The sequence below is a fragment of the Ambystoma mexicanum genome, chromosome 5q (assembly GCF_040938575.1).
Source record: "Ambystoma mexicanum isolate Mex_15411 chromosome 5q, UKY_AmexF1_1, whole genome shotgun sequence".
Classification (NCBI taxonomy): domain Eukaryota; kingdom Metazoa; phylum Chordata; class Amphibia; order Caudata; family Ambystomatidae; genus Ambystoma; species Ambystoma mexicanum.
In genome coordinates, this window is record NC_090933.1 from 338,090,257 (window position 1) to 338,113,205 (window position 22,949).

A 22,949-nucleotide genomic window follows, 5' to 3' on the forward strand; every position below is an offset into this window, starting at 1 on the left:
GGAAGTCACGATACATCACAAAGGGAAGACTAAACTTCACTTTTATGTACATGGCTACCATATTGCTTCCATTATCGATGCCATTTTGCTCCAGCTTTGAGCCGTAGATTTGTTCCAAAGGGATAAGGACGGCTTCATAAGTTCCGGTTTATACCATACTTCAACAAGACTGACCCAGCATAGTGTTTTGTGCATGTGCCTTGCACACTGTAAGCTCTTTGCCTCTTTCAAGGCTCGGAGGATAGCTCAAGGGCAACGTGCTTGTCTTGGAACACGACAATGCTTGAATTGCAGTCCTGTGCTTAGAGGTTGCTCTTCGGCATTACACACGATACAAAAGTTTAATTCATTTTAATTTCATGGTCAATAAATCACCATCGTCTGATTGATAAACGTTTGCTTTGTCAATGGTCATAGCCAAACCCAAACAGACAATGTGTCTCGTTATATGTTTGGTGGTATCCCGGCGGTAAATCCGGACGGATACCACCAAACAGAATTACTGTTACTGGCACTTGGTAGGGCAGAATTGCTGCGAGATTCTGAGTGCCAGTAATGGCAGTTACTCCCCATTCCATGGAGACTCGTAGGATTCCAGGGGTGGAGTCCCCGGTATTGCTGGCACCGGTAATACTGACAGTTGTTGATGGTGGGGTGCCGGAATTACTTGCAGCTCCGAGCTGGAGGTAATTCCGACCACCCCACCATCAAACTCAGAATTGCCGAGTGTGGTAACGTGCTAGTAAATGGAATTACCGGCACGTTAACACTTCAGCAGCCAACTCCTAATGAGGGCCAATGGGCTTAAATGAATTTGACGATACAGAAACCTAACTCCCAGTGTGACACACAGTGAGGTTTTTGATGTACCGCTGGGAGGCCATAAAGAGACACCTACAAATAGATTTAATTCACTGTATGTGCAGGGCATTGTGTGTACCCCCACATGTATGTGCTATATAACATGGATGCTTGGTTATTTGTCCTTTAGACTTCGTTGTATTTATTTAATAGTATTTCGTAAAGTGCCACCCTTGAACAAGTCACTTTGTAGTGACCACAGTTACAAAGGGAAGGTGGGGAACTGATCTTCAAAGCCTTGGAAAATACATTTAAGGTAGGTCGAAGAGAGGGGAACGGGGGCAAGTGTAGGCATTACAGTCAAAACAGAAAAGCAAAATTCAAAGAGTCTCCGTTGCAGTAGGAAGCCCCTGGTCATTATTGCATTAAGGAAGTGTAAACATTCCAAGTTGGGAACCAGGGCCAGAACTGCTGGTGCAGGAGTGGAAGGTGGATTAGGAGGGACCCAGCAGCAGTGCCAACTTGCACCAGAACTGAAGTGCCAGTGCAACTTGCACGGTAGCCTGTAGGGTGCCAAGGCACATCATCAAGCCAGTTCTGCCAAGAAAAGATAGGAGATCAAGAGTCAAAAATGCCTGCAACCGCAAGGTCATAAGGTCAAAGGCTTTTTAAACGGTTAAACAAAGTCTTCTTGTTTTTTTTTTTAAACTATGATGGTTCTCTTCTAATCTAATATTCATAGGAACGTGTTACATAGTCTACACAATGTATCATACACAGTCCTGTCACCACTGACCTTCCTCCTCTACAGCCATCCAAACAGGGATCTGGAGGAAGCCATATTGAAAGCCATTTGGGGGAGTACAAGTCAGGGGCAGACTAGGCCAAGAAGTAGGCCCGGGAACCTAAAAAAAAAAGTGTCCCTCACCTCAAAAAAAGTGGCCCTCGATCCTACATCCATGAATCACGTCCATTCATATAGCGCTTTTGCCAAAGCACTGTACATAGAACATATTTACATACAATTATTCCAAACTGAAGATGGTACTCATTTATGAACCTCAGATTAATGAAAGGCTCAGTTGGCCTTGCCTGGATTTGAACCTGCTACCTACAGATCACACATACTTCGCAGCAGCAAGCGCTCAACATGCTGGCCTATGTATTGGTATATATAGTCCTCCCTGCCTCCCTACCTCCCAGTAACAGGGTCAGAGTTCTCTGAGCTGGGCTTTTAGTGCTGCCCACACCTGGTGAGACTAGAACACCTGCACCCCCTTTAACCTCCCTAGAGATGTATTTCCAAATTCCTGGACTAAGAAGAACAAGCCTGTTATCAGGAAACAATGGTGCAGGGAGACCTGAAGTCCTTGTCACCAGTGCACCGCAGAACGGTAATATTATTATCATCATATCATGTTCATGTATAATAGCAGTCCAGCCCAGCCCAGCCCATGATGCAGGTCATCGGCTCATACTTCAGCGCAAAACAGCATTTGTGTCCTCCTCACACAGCGCAAGAGTAACAAAGAAGGGCTCCTCCACTATTCTGGTATACTGCTATTTTTAGTAGACTGGGGCCTTGCTGTCACCGCGTGGGGTCGACTGTTCAAAGCCGCACATACACTAAAGATGGAAAAAAGTGAATGAGGCAGATTATGAAGGCAAAATGTCAAACAAATGTAGGCATGTGCTCGATCCGATGATAGAGACAAGTGGCGCATTACGGCACGTGCGTGTGTGCCAATGCCTGAAGTTCAGAGGCCAACAGGTCCCACAGCGGCCTTGCATCTCTGAAGGGCGGATAACCCAAATGCAACTCGAATTAGGTTACCTCTTAGAGACTAAGGGGCCGATTCATGGAATAATTGTGCACCGAAATCTGTGGCGCAAGCAAGAAAAATCCAGCGCAGGCGTGCAAATCACACGCAAGCGATTCATGGAAGTCTGTGCATGTGTTTTTCCAGTGAGCTGCGCCAAAATCACTCATGGCGGACACGGGCGCACACATCACTGCGACATCCCGAACGACATGCGCGATGCACAAAGCAAAAGCGCACAATATGTAGCGCACACACCAAAGAGTGGGCGGAACACCCCAGAATGGGGAACAGCGCGTGAAAATGAGGGCATAACTGGGGAAGTACCGCTGGGAAATACATGGAATACCCACACACGCACAAACAACACGTATTCATGGAATCGAATAAGGGAAACCCGCGCACACCAAAAGACACGCACAGCTGTAAACACGTCCGCCACACGAAGGCAGGTGGGACCGGCCCCGCGCAATATAAAAGTGCGCGCAAACAACAAACACGTTATACAGCTACGATGAATATCCCATTTCTCGCAGCAGTGATCATGGGATACCACAGGAGGAGGAGAACAGCCAGGCCCCACATTTATTTGTCCAGGACCAGCCTTTTTGGGATGCCTGATGACGAGGTCTATGGCAGGTATAGGTTTCCACCTCATATCATCCTAGACCTGGTCACTGAGTGGACGGATGACCTCACATCAATCACCTTGTGCTCACAAGCACTGAGCCCCTTGGAAAAGGTGCTCAATGTCCTGCATTTTTTGGCCACTGGGTCATTTCAGCAGACAACTGCCATAGTTGGGGGTGTCGCACAGCCCACGCTGCCTACACCAGCTGTTGGCAATCATGACTGCGCGCCCCTCAGTCCGCAGGCACATATACATGCCCAGAACACCCGCAGAAAAGCAGGCCGTGGTCCAGGACTTTTACAGGGTGGCACACTTTCCCAAAGTGCACAGTGCCATAGATTGCACCCATGTGGCCCTACGTCCACCTAGGGCCACTGAGAACATCTACCGCAACTGCAAGCACTGGCATTCCATTAACGTACAGGTTGTATGCGATGCCTATGGAATCATCACCTCTGTCTATGCAAACTATCCTGGGTCTACCCATGACAGTTTCATATACAGAATGTCTGCCCTGAGCCGGGACCTGGAAGCTGGGAAGCATGGCGACACATGGCTCATTGGTGAGTAGAAATGTCTGTGCACATGCATGCATGTCACACACAGAAATACACAAACCCAACTAATGACAACCATCATCACCTCCCCAGGGGACAGTGCCTACCCTCTGAGCACCCACATGATGATGCCAATACGGAACCCCACCCCAGGTAAGATACAACTCAGCCCATGTTGCAACCAGGGGCATAGTGGATCGCACATTCAGAGTGTTCAAGTCACGCTTCTGCTCCATTGACCACTCTGGCGGCCAACTACTATATGCACCCCCAGTAGTGTACAGGATCATTGTGGCAGCATGTATCCTGCACAATGTTGCAACACGGCAGGGCATACAGGTGGACATGGTGGTGCCCCCACATCCCCAACCACATGCACAAGCACTGCTCATGGGAGGGGAACGGGCACGTGGCGAGGCAGCCGGGACCTAGCTTGTGGCCACATTTTTCACATAAACTCCCACCCCTGCAGAGTGCACACAGGCCTGGCACAGGCCTGGCACATACCAGGTGACAATCGATGATGACAAACCTTACCACCCTGAGAATGTTTCCACGGAAGTGCTACATTGTGTACATATCTAGCTACTTAAACATAACCAATCCGGTGTGACCAAAAGGAACACATGCAAGGTGCATATCCCACCACCCCCCTGCAAAACAGGCCATGAAAATCAGTGGTATGTCACCCAAACCCTCCCAACCCCCATTACCCTAGTTGGCCACACCATGACATGGCATGCAACAGCAAAAGAGCAAACCAAATGCACAACACATGACAAATTAGTTACGAAATGCCACGTCTAAATGGAAACAGGCCTGAGACAATCACACCTGACATGTAATCAGATGAAATGACTTACCAACAACCTCCCACACATACAAAGTCATACACAAATGCATGCCACCAGCGGTACTATCAACAAAAGACAGAATGCTTGTTGGCATGCACATTGGGCAATCCAAATCCGCAAATCCCAAAACCGTGTGCTGTGTGTGTCCCCTGCAACACACTGCTCAGCACACAGCTCCGTGAGCGGCCATTGTGTTGGGGATAAACCTTGAGCATCATATAAAAAAGGACAAGCAACTAAAATGACCCAGTGACGCATGTACACAATCCTAAAATTGCAAGTGATCATGCGCTGCAGGGACACAGCATGGCAGAGAAAGCAATCTGTGTGCACGTGTGGGCATCGATGGATGGTTGTATGTGTGGTGGTGCATTGTGTAAGTGTGTGTGTCAGTAGGGACATGCACTCAATACATGCATGTGAAAAGAAGTGACCCTCAGTGTCCTGTACACATCACATGTGAACATTGCCCATGTGAACACCCCATGTGTGACAAACCACACCAATCACCTGACACCTGAAAAGTAAACCCAACACAGGAACATCTGTTCACCAGCAGAACACATCATGTACATAGTACTCAACATTGACAATGTCAGACAGTGACCAATCACTGTAGCCCAAGTGCACTGTCCGACAACAAAAGCCCCTCCCTCATTTCCTCATCACCTTGACCTTCAGAAGAACTGTCTCTGGGGTCGTTGGCTTCTTCCTTCTAGTGTACCTGGCTTCAGGATCCTCCTTCCTCTTGGTTTTCGTGTTCTTCCTTTTGTGTAAATAGGTTCTAGTTCCCTCAGAGGCCACCTTGACTGGTAAAAATACCAAATTGCAGAGAACTCCAAGGAGCCAAACCCCCAAACCAGGGAAAAAGCCTCAAGGCGGCAAAGAACCCTGGAAGAGGCTCTAGTAGATGACTTGAAGTTGTAGAATATGGCCAAGTACATGTCCAAGCTGAATAATAGAATAACTTCCAAGGTTGCACAGTTGTAGAATGGTTCAACAGGATGGGTAGGAACTTGAGTAGACAATAATTAATGAGGATGCCACAACTGATAGGTACAGCTAAAACATGAGTAGAAAATAACCAAGGAGGCTGGCACAACTGTATGGTTTAGCTGAAACCCTATCAATCCTTGAGAGTGTGAACAGAGAAAGGCAGAGACAGCACAAGTCTGGAAAGGCAGAGTGAATGCGAGATTGCTGGAAACAGCTGACAGCAAGTTAAGAGCCAGAACAGTTGAATAGCTTTGGTAAAAGGCTGAAGTCAACATAAAGGTATGGATGTAACAGAAGAAAGATAGGAGGAACGAGAGAGAGAGCGAGAGAGAGAGAGCGATGCTGTGGCACAGAAGTGTACCGAGGCTAACTAGGGCAGCATACAAGTACGCGGAAATAACTGCCCGAGAGACAGGCGGACAGATCTGCAACAAGGACAGTAACAGGAAGAAAAACAGGGGCCAAAGGCACCAGAGTGTGAAAAACAAGTAAAGGAGCTGTAGTCCAGTAGGAAAACTGCGCTGTCACGCAGCAGCAAAGTCCAAGAGGGAGGACAGATACAACGTGCCGTCCAAATGGAAAGAAGCTTGGAAGTAGTCTAGGCGGGCATCTCAGGGTGAGGACTGGACTGTGAGTTGTGCCTCTTGGGTCACATTCCTTATGCATCCTCCTTTGCCACAATTCCCAGGGGCTGAACCTAACACATATCAACTTGACATTGTCACCACCCAGCCCCCTCCCACCATCAGTGTGGCTTTGACAGCTAAAGGGTGCAGGCTACCATCTACAGCATGAAGTTCATCAAGCACGTATACAGGCAAGAAATGAAAAAACATCACAATCAACTTCAATAAAAGCACAGTCAATTGTACTCACCAAAATTAATTGCAGACATGCCATGGAGAAAACATCCATAATCCCCACTACGGGTTATACACAGGTAGAACAGCAGACTGGCCACAGATATGACGAAAGTCCAATGCCCCTGTGTAATTTGCTGTCACACCGAACCATCCTTGCAAGCCCATGGAAAGGGGAAGCAGGAGTGGCGTATGTGTCAGGACCCCAAGCCACAGACACCTACACGAGACAAGCTTGTATGGACCCAGCTGGAACACACAGTGGATGCTTTCAAAAGCCACAAAGCACCACAGCATCACATGAATGCACAATGACAAACAATATTATTTTTAAAAAAATAAAATGGCCACATACAACCTCGGGGGGCACCCAGTAGGGGGGAAGTACAGTGTGCACCTCAACACCCACATGCGATGATGTTGAGATTAAAAATAACTCCATGGGCTCAAAGCCTGCATGGCCCGACCTGTGTGGGAGATAAGTCGTCGTCATACTCACCCTCTGAATGGAAATCAGAAGGTGGACGTGGCACAGTTGCCTGATCACGCCTATACGCAGCTTGCCCCTCGACGGCAGCAAGCATGCGGGTCTGGTAAGCCCGGTCCTTTGTGGCAATGGCACATAGGTCCGCATGCAGCACCTCACGTGATACGCATGCTTCCTCTTGCAAGGTAGCACGTGTAACACAGAGTTCTGCCTGCATGGCCTCACAAGACATCTGGAGCACCTCCCAGCATGCACGTAGCTCAGCCGAGATGGTGTTCTCAAGCTGCGCCAACCTCTCTTCTGACCGCTGCCTCTGGGACATGTTAAGCACACCCAGAGTAGATCTGAGGGATTGGTGATCATCCCTCAGGGCCTCCCTGTGTGCCTCTGCCTGAGCAGCAAGTGCCTTGCGCAGAGACACCATTTCAGCCTGGCGTGCCCTGTCTGAGGCCGCCATGCCCAGCCTGAGTGAGCGGCACATGGACTCCGCTGCCTGCTGCTAGAGCTCCACCTGCTTATCAGGGGGAAGCACGGATTGGGCCACACGTTCCATGCCTTGAGCGATCTTATCAATAGCTGCCCCCTGTTGCTGTGAATTGGCATACATGGATTGCTCCCACTCAGTATTCCCCAGTGGTGCATGGCCACCACGTTGCCGGACATGACACCTGCGAGACCCAAGGAGCCATGGTCCTTCCTGGATTGGCACCTCCGACGGCTGCAGGACTACATCCCTCCATTGACATGATGCCCCAGGCACATCAGACACTGTTGTGGAGTGTGACCATGCATCCACAACCACCACAGGCGGACGTTCCAACACTGTCTGGCCCCTCAGTGCAGGTGTCACGGAGATAAGATCATCCACATCAGGATCACTCACTGGCGACAAATGGTCATGATGCGCATCCAACTCAACATTGTGCTCAAAGTGATCATCAGAGCTGGGCTGATTGCCAGCCCTGGACACGATGGACTGGAGCACAAGTGGGTTCTCGTGGTCTACCACCCCACGACCCCCACTTGTGCCGGGTTGCTGATGTAAAAGCAACCGTGTGTCTGGAATGTCATCACCACCCTCTGGCTCTATTGCGTCATCACCTGTAACGTGAACAAAACAAACATGAGTACACATGTCAGCAGCACGTAACCCACACACACATAGACATCACATCGACAGCCAACACATGAAGCAGACATGTCACACACAACTCAAATTCCGGCATGCATCCAGTGGCATTGATATGCAATGGCATCCCGAAAGCAGAAATGGATGTGTGTAAATTGCAAAGCCTACACATCTACAGAATGTAGTATATCACCTCCATCACACACGACCTCTGGCAGGCACATATCACAGGCAGAAATGACAGATGGCAACAAAGAGATGGCACATAGCATAAGAATGTTTGAACAGCCAAATGGCCACAGCTGCAAGTGAATCAAAACACACCATGACACACGTAATATGCATGTGCACATGCATCACTAAATTATCATCACCAATATAGCTTCATCCATCTGCAGCTTGGCCCGTACCGGGCGTCATGGGCCCTGAAGACATAGTAAATGTCCCAAGCAAAGCGAGGGCCTACAACGAGGTATGAGGGACCATAACGCCCAGTACGGTCCAAGCTGCCGGTCCATGAAGCCTCCAGAACACCCTCCAGGGCCTGATTCAGCACTTGGTGCATTGAATGTGCCAAGAAACATTTTTCAGTGTGTGAAATCACCACGCCCAGGCTCCACCAGATTTGCTAAGTGTGCCTGGGTGAACACGTACTGCACGACAGTCCACCTTCAGGATTGTGCCTGTTGAACATAATGGGCGCAATGCTGGAATCTCAGCAGCATTTACGTAAAATAAAGACATATTAGTTATTCAACAAAAATGCTGCTGAGAACACATGTGTGAATAAACACTTTCACACACACCTAAGTTAGTTGCTGCAATGTTGCACTACACAACGTTGAAGCTGCTTGCATATGTATGTATATGTGAAAGTATCCAGATACACCCATGTTCATGTACACTCGTATGGTGTATATGAACAGCATCCTATACAGCAAAGCAAGCAGCTTCAACGCTGCTTGCTTTGATGTATGTGAAAGTTTACACATACACATGTGCAGGCAGCTCCACAGTAATTACAACCCGATTGGCAGGCTATAATCAATCTGCGGCCTATACCAGTTAGTATAGCCCACAGATTGACCAATCTACTTTGCTAAACACTCGCCAGGGTGTTCCAATACAGAGTACATGTGTCACAAGATGCACTTGTGCTAGTGTGTTTCATAACAGTGAAGGGATGAAAATCTGAACATTCATGCCAGGTCACTTTGACATTGCAGCAGTGAGTAGGCATGTAGAACAGTGTACCATGGCTCAGAAGTGGGTGGGTGCAGAACATGTGTTTGTTACCAACAATCTACATCAACAAGTATGTTTTGATGTCAATCACTAAACATGACGGCAGTGTAAGGGCAAGTTCAGCCATCATGTGCAATGTGCATGCAGTGGGTTGCATGGCTACAGGTAACCCCTCCCCCTTAGTGAAAATGCAGGGAGGCATTGCATGGCAATGAAAGGTTGACCAGAGAACTGTGTATTGGCAGACAGTGTTGGCTAGCGTCAATTGCATCATCTCAGTCAACTGAAACCACAGCAGATGATAATGGGACAGTAAGCAGGACACATGAGGAACCCTCAGTAGTACACCCATTCATGCAGAAGGCACTACACCAGTTGAACAGAGTCAGGGGGCCTGAAACAGGGGGAGGTCTGTGCCCCACATAAACAATGACACCCTAAATATGTGCGTGATGCAGGACTGAGCCAGAGTGAGCATGGAATGGATGACCAAATGCCATGATACGTATGTAATCCGGGACACGTACTACAATGAGCATCCTGCCAAGGACACATAGGGGCATGCATGGAATGCACATGGAGCATGAACGGGCACTCATGTCCCCGGGGAGCATCTGACATCTGCACAGTCTGAGTGAGACACCCTGCATCAAGGACAAAGGATGTACCCCACAGTATGTGTCTGGAAGATTCGCAGGGGGAAGTGTGCATGTACACAGGAGCATGGAACAGGCCATTGCAGTAGTCCAACATGTTACCCACCAGTGCCATGATTAAATTAAGGTGCAGGGGGGTGGAGGTGCACGGAAGCATGCCCGTGTGGAGTACCCACATGCAGGCTGAACACAGATGCACATCAGTCATGCAATGACATAGTCCGAGTGCTGAGTGGAAAGACACCACAGGCTACATGCAGACAGATCAGTGAGCTGGAACATGGACCGGAGGGGCAGCCGGGGTAGGGTGCATGTGTGGTGATGAGGACAGTCCCCGTCTGCTTCACATCTCCAACATGCATCACAACAGGTACGCATTAGTGAAGCACTGCATGACTCGCACATGAGAACCATGTACACATAGCATATAGTGGCAGTCAAGCACAACACATCACACAAGCAAACCACACATGGGCTGGACAAACACGCAACAACACTCACCAGACGGGGCATCATAATCCTGCATCCCTCCCACTCCTTCGACCAATTCTGCCGGGATGAACTCCGCAGCGATCACCTCGTGCGGAGTGAGTTCTTCCTCCTCAGGTGGTGGCCCACTGCCAGTCACCTGAGTCATGGCATAATTGAAGGCATGCTTTTGCTTAGCACAGCGTCAGAGGTCATCCCAATGCTTTTTGTAGTCCTGAGCTGTGTGCACCTCATATTCGAATGCACTAACACCATCCGCAACATGCTTCCAGTGTTAGTATGGCAATTTGGGCCCACTAGCATATTGCGTTCGTGTTCTGACACGTAGCCCACAAGGAAGTCCAGTTTCTGCTTGCCGAAAGGCTTCTTCCTCGACGTGCCGGAGGCCAGAGCCGTGTCTGGGGTCCCAACCTCTTGCGCAGGTGCAACCTTCCTCCTCTTGGGCAGTGGTACGGACCCTGACTGGCAAATGCTGCCCTGATCAGTAGGGGCAGTGGCGCTGGTGGACTGGACCAAGGGAGTGGCAGGAGGAACTAGGACGGAAGCCCTGACTTGTGTCAGTGGCTGCTGGTTGCTCTTAACAGGACCCAGCGCAGCAACAGCCGCTGTGCCAAGGTCTGTGACCGAGACTGTCCTGGCTGGCCGACTCACAATCGGGATGGTGTTGGCTGCATCTGCCCATGCAGTTGACAACATACGGCTGCTCGGGGCAGCAGATGACAACACTGCCCCAGGGACATGTGCTTTGGTCAGCGCATCCCTGCGCGCACTTTGCTTGTGCCTCCTGACCACCTGGAATTCAGCCACCCTGGCCACCCTGGACTCCCCCTACTCCCTGGTCACCTAGGCCATGTCCCTGACCATGCCCACCACGTGGAAGACGCCCAACTGAGGCGCCCCTCACCTTTTGTGGCCTCCCAAACATGGCACGGATGTACTAGTGTCAATGGGAGGTGTACACGACAATTGTCCTGGGCAATTGGGGTGAAGGGTGCGGGGTACGTGATGTAAATAGCACCCCTGTGCTCCTGCAAGGCTGTATGTGACCCCTTTGAGAAAATGACAGGTCATGCAACGCTCAGGCACCCCAAATCTGCAATAAAACTGTGCATGCAACCCCCGGTAACCTCCCGTAATACGCGGTGGCACCCAGGGACACAAAAAACGCATACGCGTGGGACGCACAGGCTACTATGACCTCAAAAACAGGTAAGCGATACACAGTGGAACCCGCAGCGGGAAAAATAGCATGCGTGACTCACCATCTGACTGGCGTGGCAAAGAAAACCATGCGTAAGCAAGACCCCCATCAAAAGAAGAGGTACGTCCTCGATCCGCTGTGAAGTGATGACACGTGAAATAACAAGAAGTAGCAACACACGCGTCGGTCTCCACTAAAAGCACGTACAACGAACTGCTGGGCCGTGCTCACCTTTAACCCGTGCCGAGGGAAAAACCTGCGGCCGTCACGTCACTTGCGCGCTTAAGCCCTTTCCTCGAATCACACGCATTCACACACGGACGTGCTGTTTTTGCACGTGCGGATTCACTCTGCACCCATGCCGAGGGAAACGCCTGTGTGCATCAAGTCCATTATGCACTTACGCGCTAAGGCCCTTTCCTCAGATTAGACGCTGATGTGCTGTTTTTTCATGTGCTAAATCACTCTGCATCAAGCTGGCCACGCCACAACACTCGGAAGACCACACTCCTGCCCAGAAGGCCATTTTCCTTGCCCCCAGAGCCCCAAGCAGCCTCCCAAGAGCCATCTGCTGCTGCCTGCCTGCATGCTGCCATCATGCACTGCTATTTGGTGCCTGCACATCAGCCATTGCCAGGGGTCCAGTTGCTGTGACCACCCCTGGAGGAACAGAAGACTCCCGACTGGTGTTTCATCGCTCCACAGCCCAGCACCAGGACTCAGTTGCCCCCCCACACGTGCCTCGGGGGTTGCCATGTCGGGCCAAACTCCATCTGGGACCAGTGGCGACCCCCCGGCAGAGAGGCAGAGGGCTGCCAGCTTCACTGCAGGAGAAGTTGGCATCCTGGTGGAGCAAGTCCTGGTGCATTATGATGCCCTCTTTGGACGAGCATGCACCGACAATGATGGACGGGAGAGGATCTGGTTGGACATTGTGAATGCCATCAACGCGGAGGGGGTGGCAACCCACGACCTGAAACACATCCATAAGCGCTGGGAGGATTTCAGGTCCAGGACCCTCAGGAAGGCCCGGCACCTCTTGGATGCAGCGGATGCAGTGGGGTGCCGGGTCCTGCTTACCACCGACCAGATGAAGGTCCTGGAACGCATTCGCACAGTGCTTCACCTCCAAGTCCTCGAGAGGTAGACCCGTCTGCAGTCGAGCGGTAAATGTCCATGCGTACTCATTGGACGCAGTGCATGTTGAGGTCTGCCAGGAGTGTGCAGCTTGGACATATGTCTGACATGGCCCATGTATGGATGTGTATGTGCAGGGACATGACCGTGCTGCATGTGAGTCCAGTCATGTGTGATGCACATCAATGGTGTATGTGTTCCAAAGCATGATGCACAACTGCATGTGAAGATGCACACATGTTTGCATGCCTGTGTATGTACTCAGCCATGTTTGGGGTGTGACACATGGATGCTCGTCACGCCTTCATGTAGGTGCATGGTGTACATGGGCGTCTGTGTGATTGACATGTGTGTGACTGTGAGGCGCCATGGATGCCTGTGACCCGGAAATGTGGGTACCTGATTGGCAGATGTGACTTAGTTGCCGATGATTGAACTGTGACAGGTGGTGGAGATGTACAGATGCATGTCTGTCTGGTGGCATGTGTGCATGTGATCGGCACTCCCTATATTGATTGTGACGTCATGCCAACCTTTGGTTGTTCATGCAGTTACGTGTGTATGGATGCTGATGCCTGTTACACAATACCAGTTTATTTGTGCATGTATGTGGGTTCAGATGATATGAGTGTTGGGGAGTGTGATGCCATCTGTGAAGTTTGACACTGCCACTCATGTGCAACTGTCATGTGTGTATCAGACCATTGTACAGTGCCCTGATGCCTGTGTTCTATCTCTCCCTGTCTGCAGCGTCGACTGATGAAGACGGCGGAGACGGTGCTGTGGAGCACCGCGGCAGGGATGCCACCGGCATCCGGAGACGCAAGGCCCAGCTCCCCTCCCAGGTAATCATATCTCCGGGATTGAGGAGTATGGTGCCGCGTCCATGGCCGCAGCTGCCGAGGGAAGGTCCAAGAGGCGGAGGTTGGAGGTGGACTCCTCAGCAGCAGAAGGGGCAGTTGAGCCCCCACAGGGGCCTATGGAGGAAGACGGCACAGAGTCATCCAAGTTGGTGGGGGTTTGGCTAAGGAGGAGGCTGTGACAGCCCCACGCACGGGGCCTGGAAGGGGGGATGCCACTGGTGCTAATGGTGAAGTCCAGGGGCAGGGACAGGAGGCAGCACAGGCCGCCAAGAGGTGCCTGTGTGTAATCCTGTCCCCGATCCTGTGACTGCATCATCCGGCACCAGCAGGGATGCCTTCGTCCAGACCCGTTTTCAGGGAGAGGATGCGTGAACAACAACTGGCCTTCCTCTCCCTGCGGACGTGGGAATCCGTGACTGGGTTGAGCCTGTCCTAACTGGTTTGGCGTTGCGCTCACATGGTATTCGGAATGACGTGCAGGGTTCTCGTCAGGACAATGCATGTCATTTCAAATACCTTTTTGGGCACGTCAAAATACTAGGACAGGTTGTTGGCACTGGGTTCCTCTGTGTGCTGGAGGGTCTTGCGACCCCCTTCTCAACTGAACCCCCTATGCGCCAGTCGTCCTCCATGCCGTCTTCCCACCCAAGTATCACCTGGGCCCCCTGTGGAGCTGCACCTGAGCCAGCGGCCTGGCTGGTAGAGAACACATCCCTGCCACAGTCGGGAGTCGGAGGTCCAGCAGGGGTGGCCACCCCAGCGACTGGACCCAAGCAAATGGAGGACGTGCAGGCATCAACAATCAGGGCATGTGCACGACGGCGCCGGGGGATTCCATCAGCCTGGATGATGTTGTGGTGCCAGAGGCAGTTGCATTGGAGGCAGCAGCAGGCTCAGCGTGGGAGGCATCATGGCTCTGGGCCATCAACATCCTGGGGGCAGGCATCGGCCGAGGGGCAGGAGGACCCAGGACTGGAGTGTCTTCCGTGTGGCAGAGATTTGGCCAGCAGATAGATGCGGAGCGGCGGTGGGCGGAGAGGGCACGGCTCAGGATGGCCATGGCAGAGAACTCCATAAACCGGGCTTTGAGGCGGGCTGAGTGCCTCAAGGCAACTTCCAGGCATTTGGTGGATGCCATGGCTGCATCCCTGCGAGACCTCGAGGCCAGGGAACAGGCCCGCCTCCGGAACAACCATCACTTGCCCTGCTTTAAATAGAATAACACTGGTGGTATCCTCTATACACCATATATCCCACGGGCCTCTATGAACAATGAGAAATTTGAACCTAATTGCTGCACTTAGAAACTTTGCATACTTGTACAGTACTAAGACTAGGGACCCTTTACTCATCATACATAGATGCCCTTATGACATTTAATGAGTTAACCGGCCTCCTTTTTATGTACCTAATGCATCTTTTGTTGTAATAAACCTATCTTTGCATCTGTACCTACTTTCAGAAGGTATAGACAACGATTCAGTCTAGCATGTTTCAAAGTTTAAATTATGGATTGATATATGAACACACTATGACACCATTATTACTGCCTGGTAATTGAAGCAAAACTACCCGCAAGTGAGTTCGCTCTGTTTAATATTTTGACCAGAAGTCTACTCATCTATACATGCCTTCATTTTAACGAATTCAGAAAATCTACCTAGGTGTCCTTGCAAAGGTAGACATAAACATATTGAGACTTTTGTGTGTTAAGTGAAGTTACATTATTACCAAGCAGGTCCTCTCTGCTCAACACTTTGATTATTTGTCGATTTGTCGATCAATCTGTATATATATATATATTTTTAACATTTGTTTATCTTTTCTATAAATGTTACCTGGGTATTTTTGTTTTACATTCAAACGTACTTAGATGTCATTTGACTACTGTTTCATGTGCTAGTTTGTTCAAACATAACAATGTCTGTACTTGTAATATATATGTAATATATGCTTAAGCACAAACGAGAAATTGGTATATTCAACCAAGTGGCCTTACCACTAGGCTTTGTAACAACATTGCACCAGAATATACATATCCACTATAGCACAACGAGTCTCTTACTCCTGTCTAAGATGGCCGACAGCTTTTCTACCTCATTGAGCTAGTCCCTTGTCAATTTCCACTCGTCCTCTTTTGCAGTCATTGATCTCAACAACGCCCTTTTAAGAGTAGTCCATTTAATTACGATCCCTTGTGTCCTTGGACACGGATCAAGCTTCTGGACGCCCTCACTGTAACTGACAGTAGAATTCAGGTACGCGCTTCCGTGACTGATTCTCTAGGCAGCTTTCATTTTAATATTAGTCCTAAACACCTTCATTGCGCTCTATATTGTTACTGGTATTCTACTGTTTTCTTTAGAGAACGTCAACAACGTGCATCTGTGCCTGCTCTGATACTGTTAACGTACGCCACTGCACGCACGGCTCCCAGAACGCTCGAAAGTTTCTATGGTGATGTGCACTGCCGTGGGAGTTCATTCTTCTTGATTCTTACTCCCATTAGGTCAGTATTCCATATCCTAATCTGTTATATATATTAATACCAATCTAGGTTCAAGCAGCTATCTACAGTTAGGTAACGTTTGATATATGGACATGTATCTTTATTCACAGACATTCCGTGCCTTGTTTGCTCCGGCACCGGATTGACAAATTAAGTTCCCGCACCCCGCCAGTGACCCCAGCATTTATGCGGCACGATGTTATGGTTGCGCCTTTGTAAAGAGCATCCTGTAGTTGAATGTGAGTTACAGACAACTCAACTGGTTCACCTTAGTTAATTCGTCTTTCTTTCTCTTTTACTGTATAGCTACTGAGTAGTTACTTTTCATCATCTCTCTACGTACTTACCCTCCCTTTTTTTCTACCTTTTTTTGGGTCATCTGCTAGCCTCATCTATTTCGTTTTACTATCTCTGACTATATGAGTACTTGTAACTCGCCATTATATATTGCAGGATTCATCTCCTGTACATTCCTACCGGCTCAGGGGGATCCCTTGGCCGACATTGAATCTCTGAGCATATACATAAATCAGTATATTATTACTACAGATTTTTCATAGATACTGTTTCTGTTAATTTATCCCTGTAGTGCTTTAAAAGCTATTCAACAGACCATCCGGGAACTGACACGTTTGACTGCCGCTAAATAGGGAACTGAAAATAGAAATATTTTGACCTACTTAACCATTGAGGTAATGCCATCACGACTTTTGAATATGCCTGCTCTCATTTAGTACTTGTACAATACTTCTCTTGATTATCATGGCAATTATTTTTGCCTTACATTGGAGTGATTTGAAAATGTTGTGTAAATGCCCGCATTGTAGTATGTTAGACTATGTATTCTTTGACCCTAGGGTGAGGGCTGGTTGATCCAGTGACAGATAGTGTAAGAATAGTGTTTAGATGGAGTAACCTCTGCAGACAACATGAGACACCCTAATGTGTTACTCTACTATGATGTATTTACCAATCTAGATGGAACATTGTCTAACAAACATTTTTTTGATTTTCTTTTTTTTTCCTGTATATGTAATATGTTTAAATACATCAGATCCACAAAGGCTTCTGAAGAAGAGGACCATCCTCGAAACGCGGCAAGCCAACTAAAGTGGACAGTTCAACATAATATTGTAGACAATGTATTGCTACCTTGATTGCTCACGCTTCAACCTTTGTGCCTAAATAAATGGGAGATCTTTCTCCCTTTGTACATCCATAATAGCATTGCTGTTTGATTCCAATAAGGACATTTTGGTTCAATTCACTACCTTACAAATACCATTTATATATTACTGAAACTCTTATTTAAAAAGTAACTATGCCCTGTTGCGTAGGCCCAGAGTGTGAAGGGGACGGGAGGACTCCTACTTTGGGTCCTCTTTCCTTGTTTCCGCCACCGGAACATCGACATGGAGTTCGATGATGCCCTGGCCCGGAACATAAGTAAGTGAGCCGTTGGGCTAGCCCACTGCCTTTGTACATAGTTATTTAAGCATATGTTTCTTTTATTTTAATTTGTGATTTGGAGTCCACAGACTTTGCTCCTCCTTTTTGTATATAGTTCAGTTTTTGATATTATTTTTGATAGGTTTCCTTTATTTTTGGCATCATGGACCCTTGTGACTTACATTGTGTATAGTTCCGGACATGTACATACTTTCTTTCTTACGTCATCCCATGGAGTAATGTTTTTTTAATGGTTTTCAATTTTGGATTTATTTCTATGGACTTTGGCGATGGACCACTTTTCAGTTTTCATGTCTTGGATTTAAATTTTTCCTTGGATTTTACTTTCTTTTTGGTATTGCATTAATAATTTCTTCATTTGCATGTGTGGTTTTGATTTTGTCATTTTGTTTTCTTTTTAATACATTTCCCGAACCTTCATTATTGGTGTGGTCTACTCTCATTAGTTTTGTGCATGTGTCACTGTCCATTGCCTCTGTCATGTGTCACCACTGTGTGGCTCTGTTGGACAGGCCTTTGGGTGCATGTGTGTGCTTTTTTGAATGTCAAGGCCTGGTACTTATAGTCTGGAGTGGGTACAATATATGGTTGTGTGTTTGGAGTGGGGTGCTGCGGTGTGGGGTGGGATTTGGGTTGGCATTTCTGACATGGGCTTCTATTCTAACAGCACGTTGGGTGGGGGGACATGAGTCAGAGCCTGCTGGCCGGTTGCCGTCAATGGGGGTGGGGTGAGGGAAATGAGTCGGGGCCTGCTGGCTGGTTGCCATCAATGGGGGTGCGGTGGGGGGACACGAGTCGGGGCCTGCTGCCAGGTTGCCATCAATGGGGGTGGGGGGACATGAGTCAGGGCCTGCTGCCAGGTTGCCGTCAATGGGGGTGGGTTGGGGGGACATGAGTCGGGGCCTGCTGCCAGGTAACCATCAATGGGGGTGGGGTGGGGGGAGAAGAGTCGGGGCCTGCTGGCAGGTTGCCGTCAATGAGGGTTGGGGAGGACATGTGTCGGGGCCTGCTGGCAGGTTGCCGTCACTGGGGGTGGGGTGGGGTGGGGGAGACATGTGTCGAGGCCTGCTGGCAGGTTGCCGTCACTGGGAGTGGGGTGGGGGGACATGTGTCGGGGCCTGCTGGCGGGTTGCCGTCACTGGGGGTGGGGTGGGGGGACATGAGTCGGGGCCTGCTGACAGGTTGCCATCACTGGGGGTGGGGTGGGGGTGACATGTGTCAGGCCTGCTGGCAGGTTGCCTCACTGGAGGTGGCGTGGGGGGGACATGAGTCGGGGCCTGCTGCCAGGTTGCCGTCACTGGGGGTGGGGTGAGGGGGACATGTGTTGGGGCTCCCAAGTGCATGGTGCCACGTGGCCTGCCTGCGGGGCATGGTCAGGGTGGATGGGCTGCCTGTGTGGCATGGCCAAGGGTTCTAGGGGAGTCCACTGTGGTGTGGGATGTCTGCAGGGCATGGGGAGGGGGGGAGGGCACACCCAGGAGGGCCCACACTGCCAAATCGCATGTGAACTTCTTGCGCACCCCCAGAATACGCGTACCCTGCTCGTGCCAGCCCTATAGCGTGTGAAACTCCTCACGCACCCACCAGAATATGCGTACCTCGCTCACGCCAGGCCAATCGCATGTAAAACTATCCGCGCACCCCTCGGAATACCCGTACCCCACTCACACCAGGCCAATTGCGCATTAAACTCCCCACGCGCCCCTCTGAATACGCATACCCCACTCAGGCCAGCCCAATCACGTGTAAAACTACCAACGCACCCCTCGGAATACACGTACCCCGCTCGCGCCAGCCCAATCGCGTGTAAAACTCCCTGCGCAACCCCGGAATACGTGTACCGCGCTTGCGCCAGTGGAATCGCGTGTAAAGCGCACTCGCATACCCCCATATTCGCACACCCGTGTGGTTAGAAGCCACATGCACCCCCTGCAGGCAGCCCACACCACAGGGGAGCCCCCTACAACACTGGACATGTCCCACAGACAGCCACCCACACTGGCCATGCCCTGCAGGCAGAGCATCACCCCTGGACATGCCCCGCAGACAGCCCATCCACCATCCCCATGCCCCACAGGCAGCCCATCCACCATGACCATGCCCCGCAGGCAGCCTAGCCACCCTGACCATGACCCGCAGGCAGTCCATGCCCCGCAGACAGCCCATCCACCCTGACCATGACCCGCAGGCAGTCCATCTACCCTCTCCATGCCCCGCAGACAGCCCATCCACCTTCCCCATGCCCAGCAGGCAACCCATCCACCCTCCCCATGCCCCGCAGGCAGACCATCCACCCTCCCCATGCCCCGCAGGCAGACCATCCACCCTGACCATACCTCGCAGGCAGTCCATCCACCCTGACCATGCCCCACAGACAGCCCATCCACCCTGACCATGCACCACAGGCAGCCCATCCACCCTCCCCATGCCCTGCAGGCAGCCCATCCACCCTTACCATGCCCCCCAAGCAGCCCATCCACCCTGACCATGCCCCGCAGGCAGACCATCCACCCTCCCCATGCCCCGCAGGCAGGCCATCCACCCTCCCCATGCCCTGCAGGCAGACTATCACCCCTGGACATGCCCCACAGACAGCCCATCCACCCTCCCCCATGCCCCGCAGGCAGCCCATCACCCCTGGACATGCCCCGCGGACAGCCCATCCACCCTCCCCATGCCCTGCAGGCAGCCCATCCACCCTGACCATGCCCCACAGGCATCCCACTCCACAGGGGACACCCCTACAACCCTTGGCCATGCCCCGCAGCCAACCCACACCACAGGGGGGACTTTTTCCACACAATTTGCCTGGCACAAGAAGGGTACGCGTATTCCGAGGGGTGCGCGGGGAGTTTTACATGCGATTGGCCTGGCGCGAGCACGGTACGCATATTACGAGAGGTGCATGGGCAATTTTACACGCGATTGGGCTGGCGTGAGTGGGGTACGTGTATTCCGGGGGTGCGCGGGGAGTTTTACACGCGATTGGCCTGGCGCGAGCAGGGTACGCATATTCAGAGGGGTGCGCGGGGAGTTTTACACGCAATTGGCCTGGCGTCAGTGGGGTACACGTATTCTGAGGGGTGTGTGAGGAGTTTTACACACTATTGACTTGGCGCAAGTGGGTTACACATATTCCAAGGGGTGCGTGGGGATTTTTACATGCGATTGGCCTGGCGCAAGCGCGGTACACGCGCGTGGGGAATTTTACACGCGATTGGCCTGGTGCGAGCAGTGTACGCGTTTTCCGAGGGGTGCGCTGGGAGTTTTACACGCAATTAGGCTGGCGCGAGCGGGGTACGCGTATTCCGAGGGGTGTGCGGGGAGTTTTACATGCGATTGGCCTGGTGCGAGCAGGCTACGCATATTCAGAGGGGTGCGGGGGGAGTTTTACACGCAATTGGCCTGGCGCGAGTGTGGTACGCGTATTCCGAGGGGTGCGCAGGGAGTTTTCCATGCGATTGGGCTGACGCATGTTAGGGAGAATTCTCTTCAAAGGCTAATTTCCCTTACCTATAGAGACCCCCAGCAGCTTTGCTGGATTTGAAGGGTTTATTTTTTTCTCCTGCTAAGAGTGAGACCCTTTTTTCCCACTAGATTGCTAGTGTGTGTTTTAGGCTATCTTGTTTGCTTATGGTTTATAGTGTTTTTCTCACCCTCATAGGAATCATCTTTTTAACATGTGTGGTACACAGCACCCTCCGTGCAGTACCACAAGGGTGTCATAGCGACCCCCAAACATAGACTCCACACCCTGGGACTGACTACTGTCTCCCAGGGCATGTAAAGTCCCCATTGACTTTACTAGTCAATACATATGAACAAAGCCAGTACAACCCATCTTACTATGGAAGTACTGGAAAGGGTTAATAGTTTTCCCCTAGTGTTCATTATCGAGAGGGTACTGTCCCGTCCCTCTCTCCAAAGTTTCTGGCTGGTTGCAGTGGTTAATACCATAAATATTAGACCGCGAATATACCCCTATGGGATTTTCCCATTGTTCGAGGATACCACTTTTACTGACAGCCTCTAACATACCGCCGGTTTATTTTAATATTAACTTTAATCCGGTGTTTTATTTTTGCCAGAACTTTAATAGTATTTCTTTCTCGTGTCTTTCTCGGAAATCCTAGCCCAGGTCGGGAATCCTTTGTCCGTCCTTTTGGCGGGCTTCTGCACAGAAGCCCTCCTATCGGCGCCACTGAGTCTGGGGTAGACAGGATGTGTAGGAGGAGGAATAGGCACCCTGCACAGGGTTGCCTAAGCAACCCAAGTCGCACTCTGCCCTAATAGGCTGGGGGGTTCTCCCGCCAGGAGAGCCACCCCACTATGTGAGTGACAGCTAGGCTGTATGAATGGGGGTCTTGCTGCATAAAAGCAGGGTCCTGAGGACTGGAGGGCAAGACATCACCACTGGAACTAGAAACCCAAAGAGGAGAGAAGCTGAAGACATCTGCAACAACTGAACCACCGGTGAAGCCCTGCTGCAGATCCTCACCACTTTTCTCCAACGACTCGAGAAGATCTTCGCCTGCAAGAGTCTTCTTCCGTTGAGCTGGTGGGGCCAACCAGTTCACCAATCGCCTTCCAGGACCTGCCTTGGTCGAATTGCCAGTGCCCTGCACTCGGAGACCGGATAGCCAGACACCCGTCTACCATGACCATGATTTAAAGGAACGTACCTTTTATTTGTTTTGGCAGCACCACGGCTGGCTTCATCCCTGGGCAGTGCAGTAACTCGAACCTTCCTCCACGACGAGAGCCTCTCTTCTTCTGCTGGATCTCCCCAACTGCAGGAACTGCCAGGAACTACCACCACCGAAGGAGCCTCTTCCACTTTAAAGGTACATTGTTCCGCCAGGCCTCCCGTTTCGTTGGGTATCGCTAAAGGTGTTTTAAATCCTTTACTTACCTACTAGGTTGGCCGCCCCTATCTAACATTGTCTTTTACCTTCTGCAACCACCTTTTCAAATCGTTAAAGAAAGACTTGACTGCAGCTACTAGAACTGTTTGATCCTGGGCACATTGCCTTGTACCACTGACTCTGGCACAGCCCTATTGACTCTGGTGAAATCTGTTACAACTGCCTTCTCTAGATTGCTTCTCACCTAGAAATGTGTTGGTGCACCTAACTCTTATAACCACCTTTTTCCTCCCCCTTTTTGATATTGTGAAGTGCCATTTGGCTTGGTTTTCACCTAAGTATAGTTTATGCTGAAGTACTGCCTTGCCTAACTTGTTCA